Consider the following 22,691-nt stretch of genomic DNA (forward strand, 5'->3'; position numbering starts at 1 on the left):
AACAATTAAGGATCTCTTGAAATATTTAATTATGTATTTATTTCTACTTTGGGATCTAATGGTGTAAGATTTATATCGTTAGATTTTCTAATATTAAACAACCTTTACATTCTTAAAATAAATATTACTTGTTTGCAGTGCATTATTTTTAATATCTGATTATGATAATAGCTAAACATGATTTGCTAGTATTTTATTTAGATTTCACCTCTAAACTCAAAAGGGAGAAGTTTTGTAGCTTTAATTTTGTGACCTATTTAGTAGGTAGGTATAGGTATCTGACATATGTGAGGTTTGAGAACAGAAATGGGATGTTTTCCATGTTATGTATTTTTCATGTTGTATTGAGTTTTATGACTATGTTTTATCTAAATTTTATGTTTAACTAGTTTCATTATCACTGGTTATTTTACAACAACACTTGCTTAGTAGATGTTACATTCATCTATTATTAATGGAAAGCTTATAAAATCCAAAGCCTGCTCTAGCTCCATTTGCCAGAATGTTACACAGAAGGTCTACTTTCTATCATCTCCCTTATTTGAAATAATCATTCACTCACCCTCATATAAGAATGATTTTACTGGTTACTTTGTATTTCACAAAACTGGTTGCCAGTGTCTTCTATCATGTAGGACAGAAAGGAAGTTTGAAGTGAGACCATGATTTTACCTACAGAAAAGCAGTTCTTTTTGCCTAAATGTTTTTTTATTTTTTTACCTTTGAAAATTTATCATTTGAAATTTTGGCTTTCCTAGTAACCCCCAAACTTCTATTTGTTCCCATAGAATTATGATGGCTGAATTATTATTATTTAGTTCAAGTTCCCTCTGTTTTTCATAGCATGTCTGTTTCGTGTGTTCTGCTCTATTTCTGTGGGAAAGCTGTTTGGTCCCGTTTCCGTAGGCTACCAAGGAGATTAGTCTTGTAGTGGAGTACAGGTTACAGATCTGTCCTCCATGCTCCGTGCACGCACAGCTCATCCACCTTGACTCCAGAAGAAATTTGTCAATGCGTACGATGTATGAAGTGCTCCTCTCTTAGTTTGGGGGATTTTCATATTTCTTGAAGTTCTGCACCTTAAAGAGAATTTGAAAATAATAGGCTTTAGAACTTGGAGTTAGAATCTTAGTGCCTGGTACATAAGAAATGTTCAAATCCAGAAGGAAATGAGAATGGACATATGACATTATTTATTTCAATGGTATCTTTTAGAGTACAGCCTTAAAACCTAGAGCCTTCCAGATATTACATTCATGGAGTATGGAAAAATTCATACGATATATCAATTTTTTTGATGATATATATTCTTGCAAAGGAAGGGAAAGGGAGATAGAAACACACTCATGGTTCCATCATGCACAAACATTCACCATCACTCTGCTGTAGCATAAACCTTACTGTGTCACTTCTTATTTTCCTCAGAGCTAAAGACATGAACTATTTATTTCTCCCTTGCTTCTTAGGATTGTCTTCTATCTCTATATAATATAATCTGCCTCGTCTTCACTGGCTCTCTGGTTAGGCGGGCATGCTTGTCTCCCTGCTGTCTCTGTTCTATGGCTCTTGCCATAGAACTTGCTCTTGGAATGTTCTCCTCCAAAAAATATGCACGACAGCATTCCTAACTTCTCATGATCTTGGTTCAAAACTCACCCTCTTGGTAAGGCCACCCTACCTACAGTTTTAGTCTCTCATTAATATTTCATGTTCTCATACCCTGATTTACTTATTTTTCTATAACTATACAAAATGGTTCACATTTCACTCATGCATCCTGTTTATTATTGGTCTTTTTCATTACAATATAAGCTTCATAAAAGCAGGATTTTAGTCTGCTTTATTTACTACCACAACCCCAGCTCCCAGAATAGGACTAGGCACACAATAAATACTTATAGAATGAATAAATAGATTTGATAATGAAATTGGCAATAATATGAATGATTACCTAGGGAATACAATATACAATATCCAGACTACTACTGGAATTTCCATCTGGAATTACCACTGAAGTGAGGGCCTAGTACCATGTAGTAGGAAGATGGACAATCTTCAGATCAGGCTCTTTCTTGGATGGCTTTGTGCTCTACAGCAATGGGCAATACAAATAGTAAAGATTTATGAAAATCATGATGCTGGCGGTACAGCTCTGATGTTACAGGAGAAGAAGCGTTATTATTCTTTTGTAAAGCTATGCCCAGTGCAGTGCTGTACTTACTGATGTTTATATTTTATAGCAATACTTCTAGAGTTGACTTCCAAACAGACTTTCTCTGCTCATGTTCAGTTCTGACTGTTAAGTATTTTGAATGCCATGGCTGTTTAGAGATTAATAAATTTTCACCTTCATTATTGTAATTCTTTCAAAAAAATAATTGTGGTTGCAGGTCTGAAATGTTTAGGTCCTTGCTTCTTTTCTTCCTTCATTGAAGTAATTTTTTTTAAAAAAAATACTGATTTGCGATAAAGCAGTCTCTTTGAAATTCAACAATAATGTCAGAGTAGAATATCATGCAAACATTCATGGATTTCATTGGTAATATTACATGTGTGCTTTTCTTCTGCCTAGAATGGTTTCCCCAGGATCTTGCATGGCATAGTTTTTTCTTAATACTTACTCTTCAGATCAACTGTTACTTTTAGAGAGACCATCCTTGTTCACAGAATCTAAAGGAGCTCATTCCAATATTCTCTGTCACTTGACCCTTTTTTCCTCTGTAGCACATGTCATTATCTGAACTTACTTATTTTTGTATGTATTTGAGTATATGTGTACCTCATTGCCTCTCTGCTCCTTCTCTACAGTACAAGCTTCACAATGGCAAGAATCTGTCCATCATGCTGTGTCCCCAGCACATAGAAGAGTACCTGGTATATATTAGACACTCAATAAATATTTTGTTAACCAATGGATGTTGATCTCTGAAAGTGGTTGCTAGCCAGGTTCTCTCATATTGATACTACCTCATAGAGCAGGTATACAGATAATGAAAAGAAAAGAAAAAAAAAATAAGAGAGTAGCTCTCAGGACACAAACTAAAATTAAAGGCCACCCAGTTGCCTTGTGTGTTATTTTATCATATGTAGCATCTGGAAGCTGCTCTTACCCGTTCTATTTTCATACTATCAACAAGCTGCTGCCACAGCCATTAGAAGTGATGCATTTATGCACCAAGACGGGAGAGTTACTTTTGATTTTTTTTTCCCCTCTTGTGAAGTACTCAAAAATACAATTCTAAAAGATAAAATGTCTGGGGGAGGATAGGTGGGAGAATTATGTGATTCAAACCAGAAACTTACATAAGAATTGAATCTGGTCTTTACATAAAGTGGTAGCTGAATTTTGGAGAACTGAAATGATGATATTTGCTCGAGCTGTAGGTGTACTCTCACTGGGTATTATATGGTTTGATTTGATTAGAAAAAGACATTGGACTGAATCTTTATTTACATTAACACTAATCTCCAAATTAGCCAACAGATTTTGCATTCAGAAATATATTATATATATTCAGTATCTGCATGGTAAAAGTGGGTCTGCATTGTTCATTCATTCAATAAACAGGTTTGAACCATAATATACATGCCAAACACTATATTAGATCTGGGAAATTCAACATAAACAGAAAATCATCTCTGTCCTCTGCACTCTGGCATTTAATACTTATTATATAACTCAATTTGCCCACCAGTGGGGGCAATATAAAGAGCTAAATTGTTATCAAGGACTACTGTGAAAAATTAAAACATCATGAACTATGTGACTAACCATGTGAGCGGTACCAGTAGACATCCAAGTAAAGATCATCAGGGTTCTAGTGTGTGGGAGCATGTGGGAGTGAGGGGTTATGTTTGTGGTGGGTGTGTGGATTGGATTATAATATAGTTGGAGAAAGGAACAATACACATATAAATAATGAAAAGGCCATGTGTTCAATGTCATCTATGCATTTGTGATTAATTGCTTCAGATATCCAGAGGAAGATCAGTAAGTCTTCTCCAATTGTTGAATCTTATACAATTTTAAATAGGCTTTGAGAGCTTGTTGGGAAGGCTAGCTGGAGAGCACAGCTACTCCTATACCCTTTGACTGAAGAACAGACCTCCTCTGTTGGGGAAGATCGTCCTCTTCAACTGAGTACTTAGCTTCGGGATGGATGCACATAGAGCAGTGAGAGAAGAAGGGGACACCTGCCTAAACAGCTAGATCCACAGAATCAACCCTGCCAATCAATGGATGTCACAGACAGATTGCCCTCGCATCTTTTAAATAGGCTTTGAAGGAGTAATTAGAATTTTGAAAAATAGGCAAAAATCAAAGGGAGCTGTATCACTGTAGACCATCTGATCAAAACTTGGTGGGGGTTGAATTAACTAGTCCTTAAAGTCTCTTGCAATATGGAAATTCATTTTCTTTTGGATCACAAAGAAAAGGGACACCTAGATAAATTAAGAAATCCAAGAATATCTTTCTAGATTCTCAGTCTGTGGTTTCTAAACCTGCAGCATCAACACCACTTGGGATTTGTTACAAATGTAAATTCTCAGACCCCTACCCAGAGGAGCTAATTCAGACACTTCCTGTAGTGCCCAGAGATCTATGCTTTAACAAGTCCTTCTCCTAGTGATCCTGAGGCATGTTCAAGCCTGAAACCACTGTTATCAGGCATGAGTATGTAAAGGATTTAAAAAAAAAAAAGCAAAATTAAAAATCCACTGTGACTGAGATTTGGGGTTTTCACAAGTCATCCGCTAAGTGCATCCCAGATGAGGTATCTTTGCAGGCTCTGGGCTTGGCGAACCCAAGGTGACCTGCTGACAATCACCTCACCTGCTTATACTGACTCTTTATTGATCCTTGTTTGTTTTCTGTACTTTTCCTCTATGGTCATGCTGTTGCTTCCCTCTGGGTGCCTTCTCTCTGTGTCTCCATTTATGAGGTCTACCTATTCTTTTAGGGTCTCTATGTGCATTTATTTCCTCTTTGGTAACCATCCATTAGACCCTAAAACATAACCTCTGTGAGAGCAGGAATTCCTGTCTTATATATCATTGTCCTCATAACACCTAGAACAAGGTCTGACATGTAGTAGATGCCAACATATGCCCATTTGAAATAATGAATTGTACACATGGGTAATAAAGTTTAAAGTTTGTAAGTATTTAACTTGGGAGAGTTTTGAATCTGAAATACCTTGGCTCTGCCAATGGTTAAGCATTTGACAAATCAAGTCATTAACTTCCCTGTGTCTCTATTTCTTCCTTTGTAAAAGTAGTACTGTGGAGGTTATCAAAGGTCTTGAACTCAATGGAGAACATAAAGCAAATAAGTGAAAGTGAGAACCATGGCCAATAGGTTTCCAGGGAGCTGCCTGTACTCAGCTCTGGAAGGTTATCACAAAGGAAAAACCCACCTAATATTGCTTCAGATTCTAGTATTTCTGGAAACTCTGAAACTTCACATTTTTCTTTATTGAAACTCTCACAAAATGTTCATGATAATGAATTTAATTAAAAAACTGAAAACATCATTAGCTAAAAGTCACTGGCAGACACTTTTTGTTCTTGGGGCTAGGTAAACACTGGCAATAATGGGACCCATTGGTCATTCTATCTTCCTTCCCCTAAAGATATATTTGAGAATGTATATTCATTAGAGTTCTCAAAATTTCTTAAACATAAGGAGAAATTTGTAAAATGAACCTTTCATATATTTCTGAAAGAGTGGGAATCGTAATCTTTCTTCCAAAAGTATCTTTCCTCCCTGTGTGGATACTTTTATAAAATGGAATTTCTAAGATCAGATCATTTTGATGTATGTTTTAATGATAACAAAGTACATGGTCACTACTCAAATTTCAAGGACCACTGCATTTTCCAGAATTTCAAACAGAATAAAGTAATACCTGTGTATGAATACACCACCATAGAGTTAAAATTTCTTATATATTTAAATTTAAATAGTAATCACGAAGTTTAGAAAAGAAGCTGGCCAATAAAACATTGGAGACAATTGAGATAAAAAGCAATAACATCAGTATGAATGACAGTAAACTAACATAATCACTTGATGAAATATTAAAGTTATCAAAACAACAGTAAATTTCTTTACATGTATAATGTTAAATAGAAAGAGCAAAATATTAAAAAGATATGGAATTTGAAGCAAATATTTTTTAAAAGTTATGTTGAAAATACTGCTAGAAAAAATTTTTTGCCAGAATGTTAAAAAATGGATACGCTAAAGAAGAAAATTATGAATGATCTTTTCATCTTTTTTTTTCTAATTTTTCTAGAGAGTGACTCTGTAGATCATAATTTGTGCACACATTTGTATGTGGGTGTGGGTGTGTATTCATCCTCTACCATATTTGTTGATTAATATAGAACGCATATCTATTAAAGGAACAGGATGAAAACCAGATTGCATATTGCATAATCCGGGTCTTACCCTGCTATGCTCATGATTTTCATCCTGAGTTTGACCCTTCCCTCTGCTTCCCTCTGCACATATGCACGTCTTCCTTGCACATTCAAATGAAGGAAGATCTAAAATGAGACCAGACGCTAATTTCCTCAGCATCGTCTCATAGACAAATAGCCAGATGCTCCCTCAGTGGGGGAAAATGAGCTGTCATGGCTATCACAGACACGGGACGGAACACCTAACAAAACAGCAGCAGGGGCAGGTACGGATTAAACCATCTCCGGTTGGAGTCCCCGGGCTGCACTGGGAGCTGACTCAGCTGTCTCAGGTCAGGGCATCTGTGCGGTGTGCACTGGACGCCCTGCGAAAGCAGAGGTGTAGAAAGAAATGTCAGGGTCGGTCCAGGGAATTCATCTGTTGGCACAGCTTGGTTGCCGTGCTCCAGGGAGAACAAGATAAAACCGGGTTGCTCAGAAGTCCTATTTGGAGTTTAAAACACACTAAAAAAATATTCAAATGTCGTGTTTGATCAGTTTTTACGCTCACAGACTCATTCACAAACGAAGGAAAGGGCATGTATCCCTGGAAGACAGTTTTATATTTTTAGATGGTGTGTAAGATCGATTCAGGGGTGGCAGAAGAGGTAGATTCGCAGATGAGACCAAGAGAAAGACAGAGAGATCAACAAGGGAGAGACTGCTTGGCACTATTCAGGGCTGAGCAGATGATAAAAATAACCCTAATGACAAAACCAGCTCCCCAGGGAAAGACGGTTTGAGAGACCGATACAGGCTGAGGGAACACAGGGTCCTACAAGTAGGAGCGAGTTGACAATAAGGACCAGACCGAAGGTGGAGGGACTCTGGTAGGTGAAGAGCGAGGCCTGGAGGAAATGACCCTAAAGATGGAGACAGGAGCAAAGTCCTGCGGGGCCTTTCAATCCAGGTCGGGGAATCTTTTAAATGACTTGCAAGCCACGGAGGGTTTTTACGTTGGGGAATTAGGGCGATCTGATTACCATTTTTTAAAGATCACTCTGGCTTATGATGACATACTTTTCAATATTTTCCATTTATAGCCCTGCCTTTGAACATCTAGGCACTAATCCAAGCCAGCAGACCCAAAATGGTGACATGATTAGGAAAAGGCTCTTTTTATAGTACCCATTCTGGACCAATCTGTAGCTTTTATGGGCACATTATCATTACTCTGAGTCATAATGGGCCTGGAATCGGAGGCAGCATTCTACCTGCGTCATCGTCCAGACCACTTTATGGAGCCATTGTCCCTACACGTCTCTGGATGCTCATTCATAAGACCCAACTCTTCTCAGCTTATGAGGAATATCAAAATTCCAGATACAGATACTCATATTAACACCAGTTTGAGAATCTATCCAAACATTAAACATAACATATAGAACAACGGTAGAAACAGTTTTGTAACTCAGTGATTGGTTGTTTTTCTTATTCCTTCCTTTTATTTTTTTTTCTTTTTCTTCTCTTTCCTTTTCTTTTTTCTTTTTTCTTTCTTTCTTTTTTTTTTTTTTTTTTTAATTCTGTCCTTATTCTTCAGTGTTTTGGCAAAGGACAAATATCAGTATTTTGTCAAACTCATATTATTTCAAGCAGAAAAAGAAGGACCATAAGGGCAGAAATTAGTCTTGGGGGAAAACAAGAGATTCTTTAAAACAAAACAAAACAAAACAAAAAAATTGAACCACCACAATATCATACCTAATTTGTATATAAAAGTTCTCAGTTCTCCTCCTGAAGCCCAGAGCTGGAGAATATGTTTCTTCTCAATTTCCCAGCCCTTAAGGATAGTCTGATCCTTCCCAGAGAAGTTTCTCCATTTATGATGGAGAAATGAAAAACGGGCAGATGGAGGAGCAGACGCACTAGAAGGGAAGTTGAGGGCTTAGCAAGATAGGGGCTAAGTTAGCCTGTGGTAGAGTCAGCGCACAGAAAGGAAGGCACAGAGGCTTTCATCTGAGTTTGGAGGGAACTAACTGTGGCCGATGTGTTGGAGAAGGGGTGGCCCTGGCAGAGTGGGAGTAGGGTAAGGGCTGGTGGGGAGAGGAGGAGATTGAAGAGAACATGCTGCAGTAATGAATCGGACCCAAATACTCTCCCTCTAGCCCTTCAGCGCTTTGGACACAGGTTTATATAAGTACTGGGCTGCTTGGATCAGGGATTCCAGAGCGATTTTTAAAAACTGAATTAGTGAGATGCCTGGGTGGCTCAGTGGGTTAAAGCCGCTGCCTTTGGCTCAGGTCATGATCCCAGGACCCTGGGATCCAGCCCTGAGCCCCGCATCTGGCTCTCCGCACAGCAGGGAGCCTGCTTCCTCCTCTCTCTCTGCCTGCCTCTCTGCCTCCTTGTGATTTCTGTCTGTCAAATAAATAAATAAATATTTTTTTAAAAAAATTGAATTAGTAAGGAGGAAGGTAAAAGGAAAGGGAATAGAGAAAGGCAGACAGAGAAAGGGAAGGAGATTAACATAATGGAGGAAACCATTCCTAAGTATAATGAAAGATTTTGTCTTTCTTTTTCAACCTGTTTGAACAAAAAGTTCATTTGCTAAATCTGAAGGAACCCATTTTCATTCTCCGTGATATTGAGTGTGGAAACAAGGTGTGACCACTTAGCAAGGAATAAGAGGTGGTCAGGGATCTGGATTAAACCTACCCACTGCTTCAGCCTCACGTCCCTTCATAGCTGTTCCCCCTGGGCATATGAGGGATGGGCACTTACTTGCTGGTCCCCGGCACACCAACTCTTCCTCACCATCTTGCTTTCTCAAGAGATGCCACGCTCTTTCTCTCTTTATTAATGAATTAAACAGTGATCTATTATATTTTGCACATTCTATGTGTTAATGATTCTAGGTCATGCTATTTGAGAAAAAAATTCAGTTTTCCACTTCTCAAAAATACTTTTGAACGTGTATGAAAATGATTGTAAGCATGGTATAATGTCTTAAGAAAAAATTCCTATACTGTACTCATGTTCTTAATCCCCTCATCTTTCTCTGTATGACACACAAAGCCACACACCTACAAAACACACGCACATACAATTCCACATCCTCCCCCAAGCTCACACATATACCAAGGGTAACAAATCTTTGTGATAAAAAAAAAAATCATTATCTAGAGTCACATAAAATGGATATCAGTCCTGTCCTGGTTGTTAAGCATCTGTGTCCCCAGAAAATTCACAATGTTTTATTTTAGATGACTTCATTAATTAAAATGAATTAGCAATCCTCCTGTTCGAAAATTCTATTAAATCTACACATGTGATTCATATATATGTATGTATACACACATAAGAAGATTCTTACATACATCCTCATTTGTTATATACCTTAAATATTTATAGAATTTAAAGATTGTGATACAGATTGTTACAGTTATTATTAAAGAAAAGAAAAAAATGATGGCATTTTCAGTTGAATAAATATTATTGTGATATCTGAAGGGGTTGTAAAGGACTTAAAACATTAACTAAAATGCATTTACTATAGTCAATCAAATGTTCTAACAAATGAATCTAACCACATGGTAGGTTGACTAGGAATGGAAATCTAGCTGCCAGGCTCAGGGTAATGATCTCTAAGGACTATTGTCTTTTACTGTTCAGAGGAAAAAAAAAAATCCATTCAAGTGCCAAATGAAATTCTGCATCAATTCTTCACTTTGCTGTTTAAATGTAAAGTAGTCAAAATATTAGTTGATGAAGCACTTAATTTTGTGAAGCAGGATTCTTAAAAAGAAACTTAATTATATCAGAGCTACAATATTAAACAAAGATTTTCATTTATAGCTTACTAACAAAAAAAGTCAAAGTGATTCAAAGAATAAGCATGAATAAAAAGTGTTCTGAAATATAAAAGAATTATATGAAGTGCAAGAAGCATATTCTCAATCATATCATTGATCAATGATAATATTGACATTTTTGTCTTTAATAAAATGAAGACAAAGGAGAGAGGAACTCAACAGATATGAACAATAAAAATAATGACATGTCTATTTCCTTGGCTCTATTTCCCTGAGAATTCATGAATAATTCTAAAATCTGGTAGGGATTGGCTATTTATGGGTGGCACCAAATAATAACTAGAGGGTCCAAATAAAAGTTATGGTCTAATTATTAACATCAATTGAAATAGATTAACAGTTAAGAATAAATAAGGATTAAATAGTTAAGAATTATAAATAATTTAGCACAAAGTCTGTATGTAATAGACTAGATCAACTGAGAATTAATTAGTTGGAAAAAACCCACAGTTTATAAATCAGTTATTTATCTTTTTAAAAAGAAAAGAAAAAAATAATAAGAGATACTTACACATGATATTTTTGTTTTATAGCAATATTGTATCAGAAACATGATTTGAAACGTTTCCTAAAATGTTAGAAACAGGTTTTTGACATTTATTATAGCATTTTCAGCACAATTATATATGGCAACTTTTTTCATTTTGACTTTGAAAAGAAGTTTCTCACTATAATTGTGTAAATCATGAGTGATCAAGGGGAAAACAGAATAATCGATTTTCATGAGAAGGAATAGAAAAGTAGAAACTGTTTCACAGTTATTTCTAATAGAAACAGCAGTTGTGTTTAGAAGCTCAACATTTTACGGCAACCATTCTGAGCTAAAAATACAGGATACAACGGATATAAGGAAAATAGAACAGTGAAGTGAAAATGTATACTTTTTAATAAGAAGAACTCCTAACCTTTTAAGTGTAGCCAAAAGGACCATTAAGATATACACTCTGCCTGTTGGAAGAGAATGCCTGGGAAAGAATCTGCAGCTGAAACAAGAAAGTGAGAGATTATGCAACAAGGCTTTGAAAAGGCATAAATCATACCTTGTAATGGGAAAATCTGAGATGCATTGAAAAAAAAAAAAATCCAGTAGAAGCAATTCTTTCAACCAGTACCTTCCTTTGCCCCTAAAACAGCTCAGAGGGCGTTCCATCACTAAGGTTCCCTGTTTCCACAGATGCCCTTTGTATAGGGAGTGCCAATCCCTATATACGCATTTGCAGTGAGCGGACCTGGGGCATGGCACGGCGGCTTCTTGCCAGTATGCACCAACTTCCCACAAAGCCAGTCAACCCTTCACAACCAAAGCGAGGTTGTGGGCTGAAAATTCCCCGGCGAAGTGACTCAAAATTGACAACCTCTCTCAAATATATTTATAGTTTCAAAATCAAGTTGTGGATTATATTCCTTTCCTATGCCAGATATCTCAATTTACTAAAATTTCAAAAGTTAAAATCTGGAGCTGGGTGCCTGGGGGTCTCAGTCAGTTAAGCGTCTGCCTTCAGTTCAGGTCATGATCCCAGAGTCCTGGAATCGAGTTCTGTGTTGGGATCTCTGCTCAGTGAGGAGTCTGCTTCTCCCTCTCCCTCCACAGCTCTCCCTGCTTATGCTCTCCCTCTCTCTGTCAAGTAAGTAATATCTTTAAAAAAATCTAGAGAAAACTTCATGAAAAGAGGCAGAATTTGTTTATAAACTAACTGATTCTCTTTTTTTTGTAATTTAATCATTTTTTAATAATTTTTTATTTTTTATAAACATATATTTTTATCCCTAACTGATTCTTATACCCTCCATATCTTTTATACCCTCTTCTCCAGCTTTTTCTAGGAGGAAGGTATGCTCTTCCCATTTCAGAGATTGCTTTATTCCATACAGGTTGCTGTCTGTGTCACTTGAAATGTCCTCTGCAGAAAGCAATCAGTTGCTAAGAGCAACTCATGGAATTGTCTTGTAGAAAATAAAATCTATTAACATAAAAATGCAATTAATGTAAAAACATAAAATGAATGTAAACCTGTAAGATATAAAGCTTAACATAAAATATAAATATCTAACATTTAAGATTTCTATCCAAGTTGATGTTCCTTTATGCAATTAATGTTTTTATGAAAAACTGTATGTAAACTGCTTAATGTAAATTTTTATAAAATTATGTAAATTTATGTAGACCTGAGCCATTTCTTACATGTGGTATTAGAGCAAATTACTTAAAAAGTATAAAGTGAATATTTTCTGAAATTAAGACTCTTCCACGTTTTAGGGGACCTGAGTGGCTCAGTCGGTTAAGTATCTGCGTTCACCCCAAGTCATGATCTCAAAGTCATGATCTCAGTGTCCTGGGATGAGCCCCACATCAGGCTCCCTGCTAAGCAGCTGTGGAAAGAAGTCTGCCTCTGCCTCTCCTTCTGCTCCCCTGCCCTCCCACACCCTGTCATACTTGAGGTCTCTTCTCTTTAAGTCTCAAATAAATTAATAAAATCTCAAAAAAAAAAAAAAAGACTCTGCCAAGTTTTAAGCAAGGCATTATGACCTTCATTCATTGGCTCTTTTATAATGTGGGTATTTAACATACTTTCATAAAACAATCTAGAGAATGAAATTAAATAAGATGTTGAGTAATTGTCTGGTGCATTTATTTGACCATTCACTTTCCATGCTGAATAATCTCCCTTTGTTTTGGGGGGAATTGGGGGATGGGGGCCTCATAGGTGACATTTGAGTGCCACCCATTTATTTTGGCTACAGAGACACTGTGCTTAGAATAAGTATTCTTTTTTGAAGTTGTACAGCTCCTGAGGTAGGGCTATGACACAGGCCGGTCTCTGCTGGCCAAACTTGGGTGGCAAATGCTCACTGCGGGACCCTTACTGATATTGTCACTGCCCAGATCTACATTGAGCCCAAACAATCTGTCAATTGTGATTCTTCCTTCCAAATAGTTCCCTATATTTGTCCTGCCTCAAAAGATTATTAATTAGCCATTGGAGTTTTTGAGATTTTTTTCCCCTCTGCATATGTTTAACAAAAGTCCATTTATTTTACTCTAACTTCAATCTTTCAAAACTTCAGATGTTCCCTGAAACTCATGAGCAATTTCCATTTCCAGAAATAGCAAGGCATCCTTCTGAGATGTTGTTAGAGCCTGCTTTCATATAGCATGTGTTTATTTAAACTCAGTGCCAAATAGCTCCTTGGTGGTGGTTTCTGCTTATAGCCAAAGGTTGAATAGGCCAGAGAGAAGAATTCTAAGAGCGAAAAAGGTTGTTTTGTGACAAGTCTAAAGCTCTCTAGGGAAGAAAGTGCTAGCAATTTTACCCTTCACCTTTGAGGAGTAAAAGTCTTGTCTTCATTTCTCATCATTGGGCCATTAGCCTTGTCAAATTCTAATACATTGTTAAGGTGCCATAGGAATCCAGATATTAACGCCCCATTTCTCCTTGCTGGGATAGGAGAAACATACAGTCATATCTCTTAGTATGTGAGATGACAGGCAACTGAGCCAGAAAAAGAGCCCAACCCAGGCACAAAGATCAGAATGTGAGCTTATTTTTCTATTATGGTACCACATGCGCATAACTCTGTATTCATTTTTGAAGCTAGAGAAAATAATCTCTTGAAATTGCATAAAGGAGTGAAACATGACTACCCAGCCTAAATAATATTTCTGAAACACACACACATAACACAGTTGCTTGAAACAGCACAAAGAAAAGGAATTTCATATGGTTAAGTCCCTAAAGACTGAAATGCTTTATGACCTTAAAATGGAGAGATTGGTTTACGATTTATCATTGAAATGAAGGAAGAAATGTTTTTCTTTTTTCTTTTCACTCTCATTTCTTTTATTATTATTATTTGAAAAAATACAGACTTAGTTGTCTCAGTTGTATGCTTTCATGTAACTATCTCCTCAGAGCTTAAACCTCCTGACAGCCATCTTGGCAAAGTCACCCACCTGCAGCAATGCCTAGTCCTCATCTTTCTGTCACGACTGATTCGCCTTCTCTCTCTCTCTCTCTCTCTCTCTCTCGCTCTCACTCTCGCTCCCTCTCCGGTGTCCCCAGCAACAGGTGTCTCATTAGCACCTGAGCGATGCCAGCTTCTGAGGAAGGCTGCGAACTGAGTAAACACATGCTCCCTTTTTATCTCTTTATGAGTCATTACTTAAAGGTTTTATCACCAGATTGCCACACTTAATTATGTGCAGCCATAATTAAATATAAGCATTCTTAGGCCTGCATTTTTTTTTTCAATTTTAGTTTCAACTTCAATAACATGTTTTGCTGTTTGCTAATATAAAGCTATCTTTAAAGGAACTGTAGAAGGTGCTTTCTTGAAGGGGGCAGAGTGGGGCTGGGTTTGTTTTTTTTTAATATACCAGTTTTTGTTTTTGTTTTTAATCTTTAAAAAAATCTGTATGTTGTATTTAAAGACCTAGAGACCATCACCAGAAATAGAGGTAATTAAATTAGAGGATGTTAAGTTTATTTTTATAGGAGGTGTGAAAGTAGGTTATTGCTTGCTTCATAAATTACAATTTAACTAAGATTAGGAAATCTCAGGCAAAATCAGATGACTAATGGAATTCTCCATTTCCCTTGTGTTTTGAAGATATCTGTTAACTGGTTGAGGGCAATATAGAACCAAATTATCCACCTTACCAGCAAGATTATAAACAGTAAGATTTCCTTCTTCCTGTGTTTTTTCTGCTCTAATCTCCTTCAAACTGTCCTATTAGATAATTCAGGGCTGAGATGGAGCCCCTCTCCAGCCCCCCCCCACATTAGCTAACCCACAGAGGGGAAGCAAAAAATTTGCTTTTATGATCATATCTGTCTCTGGCATCTCCAGGACATTCCTATAAGGTAATGAACTTTTTGAAGTCCTGTAAATTTTTATGAGCTGATGACCATAAACAATTTTATTATTGAAGGCCATGGGCCTTAGGCCCCTGAATGATCTTACACCCCTCGCAGGAACAATGAGGAAAAATAGTATAGAAACAATGAGGAAAAATAGTATAGTGACCCACTTCCCCTGCATTCCAGAAATGAGCCTGCTGGATTGTGTAATCTACAGCATTTGTGTACATTTCCTTACAGAGATTTAGGGCAATCATGCAAGGAACTTCTGAACAAGGAGAGTATGGCCTTTCCTTCAAATTTCACATGAGAAGACACCTAGAATCTGAGGGTTCTGTGGGAGGGACATTTTGGAGGATCTTCCTACTCTCCAGTTAGCATGCTCTCCCCTCAAGCATCCTGTTCTTCAAGATTCATGGACTGAAACTGAATCCTTCTCTGTGGGAAGACTCCTTCCCTGACCTCAGGAAGAGAGTCCACTCTGGTTTCCTCTGGGGTCATCAACTCTGGAGAAATGCCCTGACCAACAACCACATGGAATCAATGTTTCTGCTGCCTTATTTTACAGGAACTAGAGAGGGGGAGATGGGGTAGTGATGGAGGGCAAACTGTGGTCCCACAAACAAGGATCCAAATTGACTCCTCAGTACAAGTTTTTATTCTTAATCTCCCTACAAATAAGAACTGTAACTCTGCTGCTTCCTTTACTAGTTGACCAGCTATGACAATTTGGACATCTTGCAAACATAAAAGAAAAAAAACAAACAAACAAAAACAAATGAAAGCCAAACACAAATCCTTTCAATTCTAACTGGATTCAGCAAAAAGGACTTGCTTTTCCTCACAAAAAGTTTGGGAGCAGCTTTCAGTGCAGCATGGCTTGATGGACGTAGTTAAATAATATCCCCAGGACCTACAATTTTCCCCTTCTTTTCTTAGCCCTCTTTGAATTAGTTCACCCCAAGCCATGTGAAAAATTTAGATGGAGTTAAGCAGGTGAGAAAGATTTTATCTAAGACTATTGCAAGAGAAGAGAGAGATTGAACCCAACCCCACTGAAACAAAAGGCAAGAGGGCTACTAAGTACTGGGGTGAGCTAGTAGAAAAGTATTTGGGGAATAAGGGGAAGTTGGTCAATGTGATTAGGTTACCTGATTGATATTGAGAGAAGTTAGGATCCTATCCTGTCAGAAAGGTTGTAAAACAGGATGGGTTACCTGATTGATATTGAGAGAAGTTAGGATCCTATCCTGTCAGAAAGGTTGCAAAACAGGATGCTATCTTTCTTGATGATTGACATGATTAGATTTATATTTCAAAAATAATGTTCTCAAGTCCTTGAGAAAATCATTTTTGGGTTGCAAAATGGGCAGGAGACAGGCAAAAGATTTACAACCTAAAAGGGCAAAGAAAGAATGTACAATTGAAAATTTTCAAAAAAAAAAAAAAAAAGAAAATTTTCTAAAGTAAAAATCTCTAAGAAAAGGGAGCTCAGGTCTTACAGTTAGGAGGAGATCTGGCCGAAGTTTAATCAGGCTGAGAGAAGTATCTTTGTCAAGGTAAATCCTCAAATGAGAATCAGAGATTTTGGAAGAAATTCTGTAGAAGACATAAACAATCAATAGCCAAACACTAATCATACCTTCTACAGTCTAAACTCATTCTGAAGAAAATATGGTTGCCCAAAGAGCAAGGGTTTGGCCATATCATTAGAAATAGTAGTTTTCCATTCCCATGTTGGGTTCCTTGTGTTCTTTTCTTTTGTACTTTGCACCTGGTGGCACCAACCTCCACATGTTCTCTATATTATACAGGGAAGGGAAATGTCAGTTAACAAACACAGAAAAGTAAATCAAAATCATTTGATTTGGGTACCATCTTTAGTTTAGGCAAGTCCAAATATTCTGGAAAGGATTTTCGTCCTCTCGTCCCTGTGGCTGCCTTGCTTAGTGCTCCTGACCCATAGTTACCATGGCTCATTAACATCATTCGGCTTTATTTTCTTTCTGTGGGTGTCAACTCTGGGCACAAAGATTTTGATAAAGGCTCCCATGTTGTAGCACTAACAATTCAATTTCCTGGGGACTACTTCTTAGTACATAGATATGCATTAGTTGGAAGATCTCTCCCCACCCAAGGTATATGTTTCCTGGTTTGGGAAGTTATCTTTCTTTATATAGAGTCACTTCAGTGTTCTTAAATGAGCAGAAGCCTCATTTCTGATCTCAGAAGGATTGCAGTTTAATTCCCTAAAGGAGAAGCTGATACAAAGAAGCTTGATCTTTCAACATAAAAGATTGGCTTCCCTTACAACTAGGGAAAGGGGAAGAGAGATTTTTTTTTTTTTAAAATTTCATTAAGTTTCTTATAACAATGAGAACAAGATAGAAATTCGCACTTCTATAAATTATCTTGCTACATAATTTTTAACGCTTTCTCTCTCTTTTACGCAGGAAATGGCTCTGGCCTCAATTAAATTATTTTGATTTGTATTTTCTCTCTGAAAGAAGTGGTTGGGATAGGACGTGGTCAAGAGGAATTTATCCCACCATTTATGGGAATGTGATTACATAGTTTATTTTGCATTTAAGCAAGACCATTTCATCCTGCTAGATTTACACTGTAGAGGCCCATCTTCTGAATTTAATTTTTGTCCTGTAGGCTAAGTGCCTTGGCAAGAGAATAAAGACAGAAATTAATCTGGTGGAGTTCTAACACCATCTAAGTCTTCCTGCATACACTTGTTTTCAGGTTTCAGAGAGAAGTGCAGATAGGATTTAGAAAAAAGTCTGCTTGGAAAAAAAAAAAAAAAGAATGGGATGACAAGTAGAGATTACAACGAAGCAACTGAAGCATGAAGAGAAAGATCTAGGAAAGAAATAATATTACAAAGAAGAAATTTTCCACACATTTTGAGGAAAAGGTAGAGAAATGACTCAGAAGTGGGTTAGTGATGGAAAGATGAGATAATGCCCAAATGGCAGGTGAAAATAATGAATTAGAAGAAAATGGTTTTGGTGTCTTTGGAAAAAAAGAATTTGTAAGATTGTGCCTAGAATGGACCAGAATATGTCCTTTTGGTGTGTGTTTATAGCCCCTCAGCTACACTTGCATTATGAATACATAATAATTCAATTGCTCACCGTTTCTGCTGAACCATGATTGATGTTCAGTAAATGCATGTGGAATAGAAGATACATTTTTTGATTGACCTCTGACTTTAATCTTTATGAATGGATTTAATAATGCTAAATTTCATCTTCTAAAATGTGATAATTATACTTTAATTTATAGTAGATATAGCAGATTTGGAGTCTTGAAAAATATAAGAAAGGTACTCTTTATAGCAGGTAACATCTTTAAAGAACATTTATTATTAACAGTATCCTTGGAATACATGCCTAGGATACCCAACTGCCTATTGTTAGCTGCAAACAAATCCTCTTCCTGCCCACATCTGGGGGTTTTTTCAAGGAAATTCTTTGAAGAAACAGTATGGGAATTCAAAATCCCATGCTTATCCATTAAGAATTGATGTAGAAGGAGACATTCCGAGGAATTTACATTGCCTTTGCTTAATTCAAATATGGACAAATATTCCTTTCAAGAATATTTCCAGATTTCAAAGGACAATTTGGCCCTAAGAATGGGAGACTAGTGGAAGCTAATTCTTATTTGATCTTAAACTTCTTTTTTCTGATTCTCAGCATTACTACTTTCAATGTTTAATGTAGCATCTTTATTGTGTCTGCTTTGCAGCAATATTATTTTCCAGAGATTATTCTATATTTTGTAGGTTGTTGTTCTGTATATGTTTCTACATTAAAAAAAAAAAAATCCCGATGAGTGTTTAATTCCCAATATTTTAGTTTAAAGGCTACTGGAAATAATATAACATCTATATTTTTCAAATGGTTAATGGAGAGTGTCAAGTATATGATATTGATATAGAATTCATACTTTTAAATAGTGCAAAAATATAGCACTATAACTTTCCCAACCTTGAAGGATTTAAAGTATATTAAGCATTATCGTGTCAGAACCATTCCATAAAGAATATTCTACTGTCTATCATTTATTTCTCAGATACTATTACAGGAAACAAAGAATGCCAGAATATTTTTCTTAAAGAACTATAATTTAGCATAGAGATGGTATATGGTTTTATTTTTTTTCCCATACCAAACAATTGTCCAACACCTGCAGAGTGCTGTATAATTTAACTCAATTTCCACACTCTAACTTGAAGATAGTATTCGATCACTAACACAGAATAGCTCACAGAACTGTAGGAAACAAGTTTATCTGTTTGTTAAAGGAATGATAGAAGATACAGATAAACCTCAGATAAAGATGTACTTAGAGGGAGCTCTGGGACAGTCCTGAGTACAGAAATTTTGGTCCCAATGAAATTGGGGTGTGTCATTCTTTTGGTGCATGGATGGGCTCACCAACCTGGATGCTCAAAACTCCTTATTACTGGGGATTTATGGAAGCTTCTTCACAGAGGCATGATCAATTAGTAACTCCATTTCCAGCCCTTCTCTCTTCTTCATAGTATGGAAGATGGGGCTAACATTTCCAGCTCCCATCTAGAAGCCATCCCGGAGCTTATCCAGAGTCACTATGTTAGAACAACAACAACAATAACAACAAAAAATGAAAACAAACCAAAAAACATTCCTCTCGCCCATGAAATTTCAAAATGATTTAGGAGCCCTGTGGTCAGGAACCAGGATTAACGACCAAATTTTAAAACAGAAACTGGGGGGCGCCTGGGTGGTTCAGTGGGTTAAAACTTCTGCTTACAGCTCAGGTTATGATCTAAGGGTCCTGGGATCAAGCCCCGCATCAGGCTCTCTGCTCACTGGGGAGCCTGCTTACCACCTCCTCTCTGCCTGCCTCTCTGCCTACTTGTGATCTCTGCCAAATAAATAAATAAAATCTTAAAAACAAACAAACAAACAAAAAAAAACAGAAAATGGTCCTAGTGGTTTTATTTAGGAAATTACAAGAGTTTCAGGAGCCCTGTGCCAGAAATTGGGGTCAGAAACCACTGGTATCTTTTCTATTACTTCACAAATGAACAAACAAAAAAGGAAATGTAATGCAGACTAAGAACTAAACAGTTGTTATTGGACTGATTCTTCTGCAGATAAATGGAAATTCTCAGAAATGTTAAAAAACAAAAACAAAACCTCAAAGGCTCCAAAGAAGAGACTAATAAGAAGGAAGACCGAACATAGAAGAGGATGGTCCTGGTGGGTTTCAGGTTTCGTGGTTCTACTCTGAGGGCAGACCTTGTTAAATCTTCTATACAAAACCTACTGTATTTTGGGCTTCCAAAACCAAAGACAGAGCTCAAGGCAAGCATAGCCACTGGAAAGTAAAGACAGAAATGACAGAGAGGAGAAAGCCAGAGCAGAGGAGGTCCAAGATCCTGAATCCAGAAGCAATGCAAGTATATCCAGTTATGTAAGCTTTAACTCTGGTCCCTGAAGCAGTGGTGTTCTATAAAGTGGGTCCTTATAATAATAGTAGGCAATATGTATGGAGAACCTACAATGTTAGTAGAATTGGACATAGATCAAGAGAAATCTTCCATCTGGCCACAAGAACAAGGAGATAAAAAACACAAATGCAAGCTCTGTAATAGAGTACTGCATGAAAAGAGATATTAATACAACTCGTTTTGTGGAAGAATCAGTGAAGAGTGGCTTTTGAACTGGACCTTGGAGGAAGAGTAGACCTGTAATAGTCAACACCTCCTTGGCAAAGAGAAAAGCAAAACAAGGACCAGAAGCATCGAAGGGGGAAAAATAAGTAAGACCCAGTAGCTTGGATTTAAGGATATGCTTACAGATAAGAAGGAGGAGAAATGTACTACTATGTATATGATAAGAAATTGGAAGACAGTAGGAAGCCTTAATAAAACATGAGTCTCTGAAAGATAAGTGGCTGGTAAAAGAGTAGATTTTGAGGAAGATACTGAGCCCATGGTTCTATATATTTTTCAGATGCTCTTTTCAATATTTTTTTAAACATATAATCCGTATTTACTAAATATGGATTATACCAAACACACCTAAATTGTTATGCCGCATCTCTCTCTCTCTCATCTTTCTTTCTATTGATATTGTATCTATTGCTACAACCCTAGTTCAAACTACCTCACATAGCTCATGGGGATTAACTTCATATAGCTCATGGGGATTACTTCACATAGCTCATGGGGATTAATTTAACATAGTTCATGGGGATTAATTTAACATAGTTCATGGGGATTCATTCACATAGTTCATGGGGATTAATTTGATGTCGTTCATGGGGATTACTGCTGTAACCTCCTTAAATCCATTCTTGCTCTACTCCAATCTATTCTCCACCTGGGAAACAGAGTGGCCTATTACATTGCATCTATGCTGAAATCACTTTTCTTCTTTTATGAAGGTTTGCCTTTATTTGTAGGATATTGAAAAGCATGGAAATCGTGAACATGGCTATCAATAGAAAAGTAAAAATAAAAATATAGACTGCGGTATACTATCCCTATAGAAACCTTTGGAGTTGGTATCAGAATAGTAAACTTCTGCTTAAATCAACATGAATATATCATAAAAACAGTAATGAGTAGAAGAAAAAAGTTGCTGAATATCATAACAAAATAATGTCATTTATGTAAATTTAAAAACACACAAACTAAGACTATATATATTGTTTATATCTATTTACTGAAATGTTTCAAAGCAAGGTTAAAAAGGTAGCACATCTTTTCCAGAAAAGTACTTTTGTACTTTATACTTTTTTGTAAAAAAAAAAAAAAAAAAAGTTTTTACATTTCTTAGCAAAGTAAAGTAGATGTGACAGTATTACATTCATTAAATATGGGCAGTGGAGATACTAATATTATATTATTTTGTTTTTCCCTGAACTATTTAAACAGTTTAAAAATATGTTTTTTTATCATTTATTGGTTTATTTTTGTTTCTACAAAACACATTAGTCATTCATCATTTAAATATCTGACTTCATTAGAAACCGTTTTAACACTTTCTCCCTCCTGCCATAAAAATACAGTAAGTAATTTCCTTTTAAAAAAAAAAAGAAAAAAAACCTGAGCTATGAACAAGTGTTCTGGTTTCCTCTCACTCACCTAATGTGTACCTCAGTGATTGACAGGAGTCTGTAAAGTAGTAAGACAGCAGACTGAGGACTGAGGTTCGGATGATCTTCCATTTCCAAGTGCTCATCAGCTACGGAACCTGTTCTCTCTACCTCCTTCTCGTCCTGACATTATACACAACTGAAACCACGCATGTCTGAGTCATGAGAGTGCCGAACTCTGCTACTCTATTAGTTTAAATGAACGTAACTTACCTTTAGCGTTATATTCAGAAAAATGCCAGACAACCAAAACTTTGAGACATTATTTTCTCTTATCATTGCCAGAAAAATCAATCGGTTTTACAATAAAGGGAGCTAAGGTGTATTCTTTATGGGAATGCAAAGGTAGTACAAATACTTTGCAGGGCATTTTATTAGTATCATAAACCTT

The sequence above is a fragment of the Mustela lutreola genome, chromosome 7 (assembly GCF_030435805.1).
Source record: "Mustela lutreola isolate mMusLut2 chromosome 7, mMusLut2.pri, whole genome shotgun sequence".
Taxonomy (NCBI): Eukaryota; Metazoa; Chordata; class Mammalia; order Carnivora; family Mustelidae; genus Mustela; species Mustela lutreola.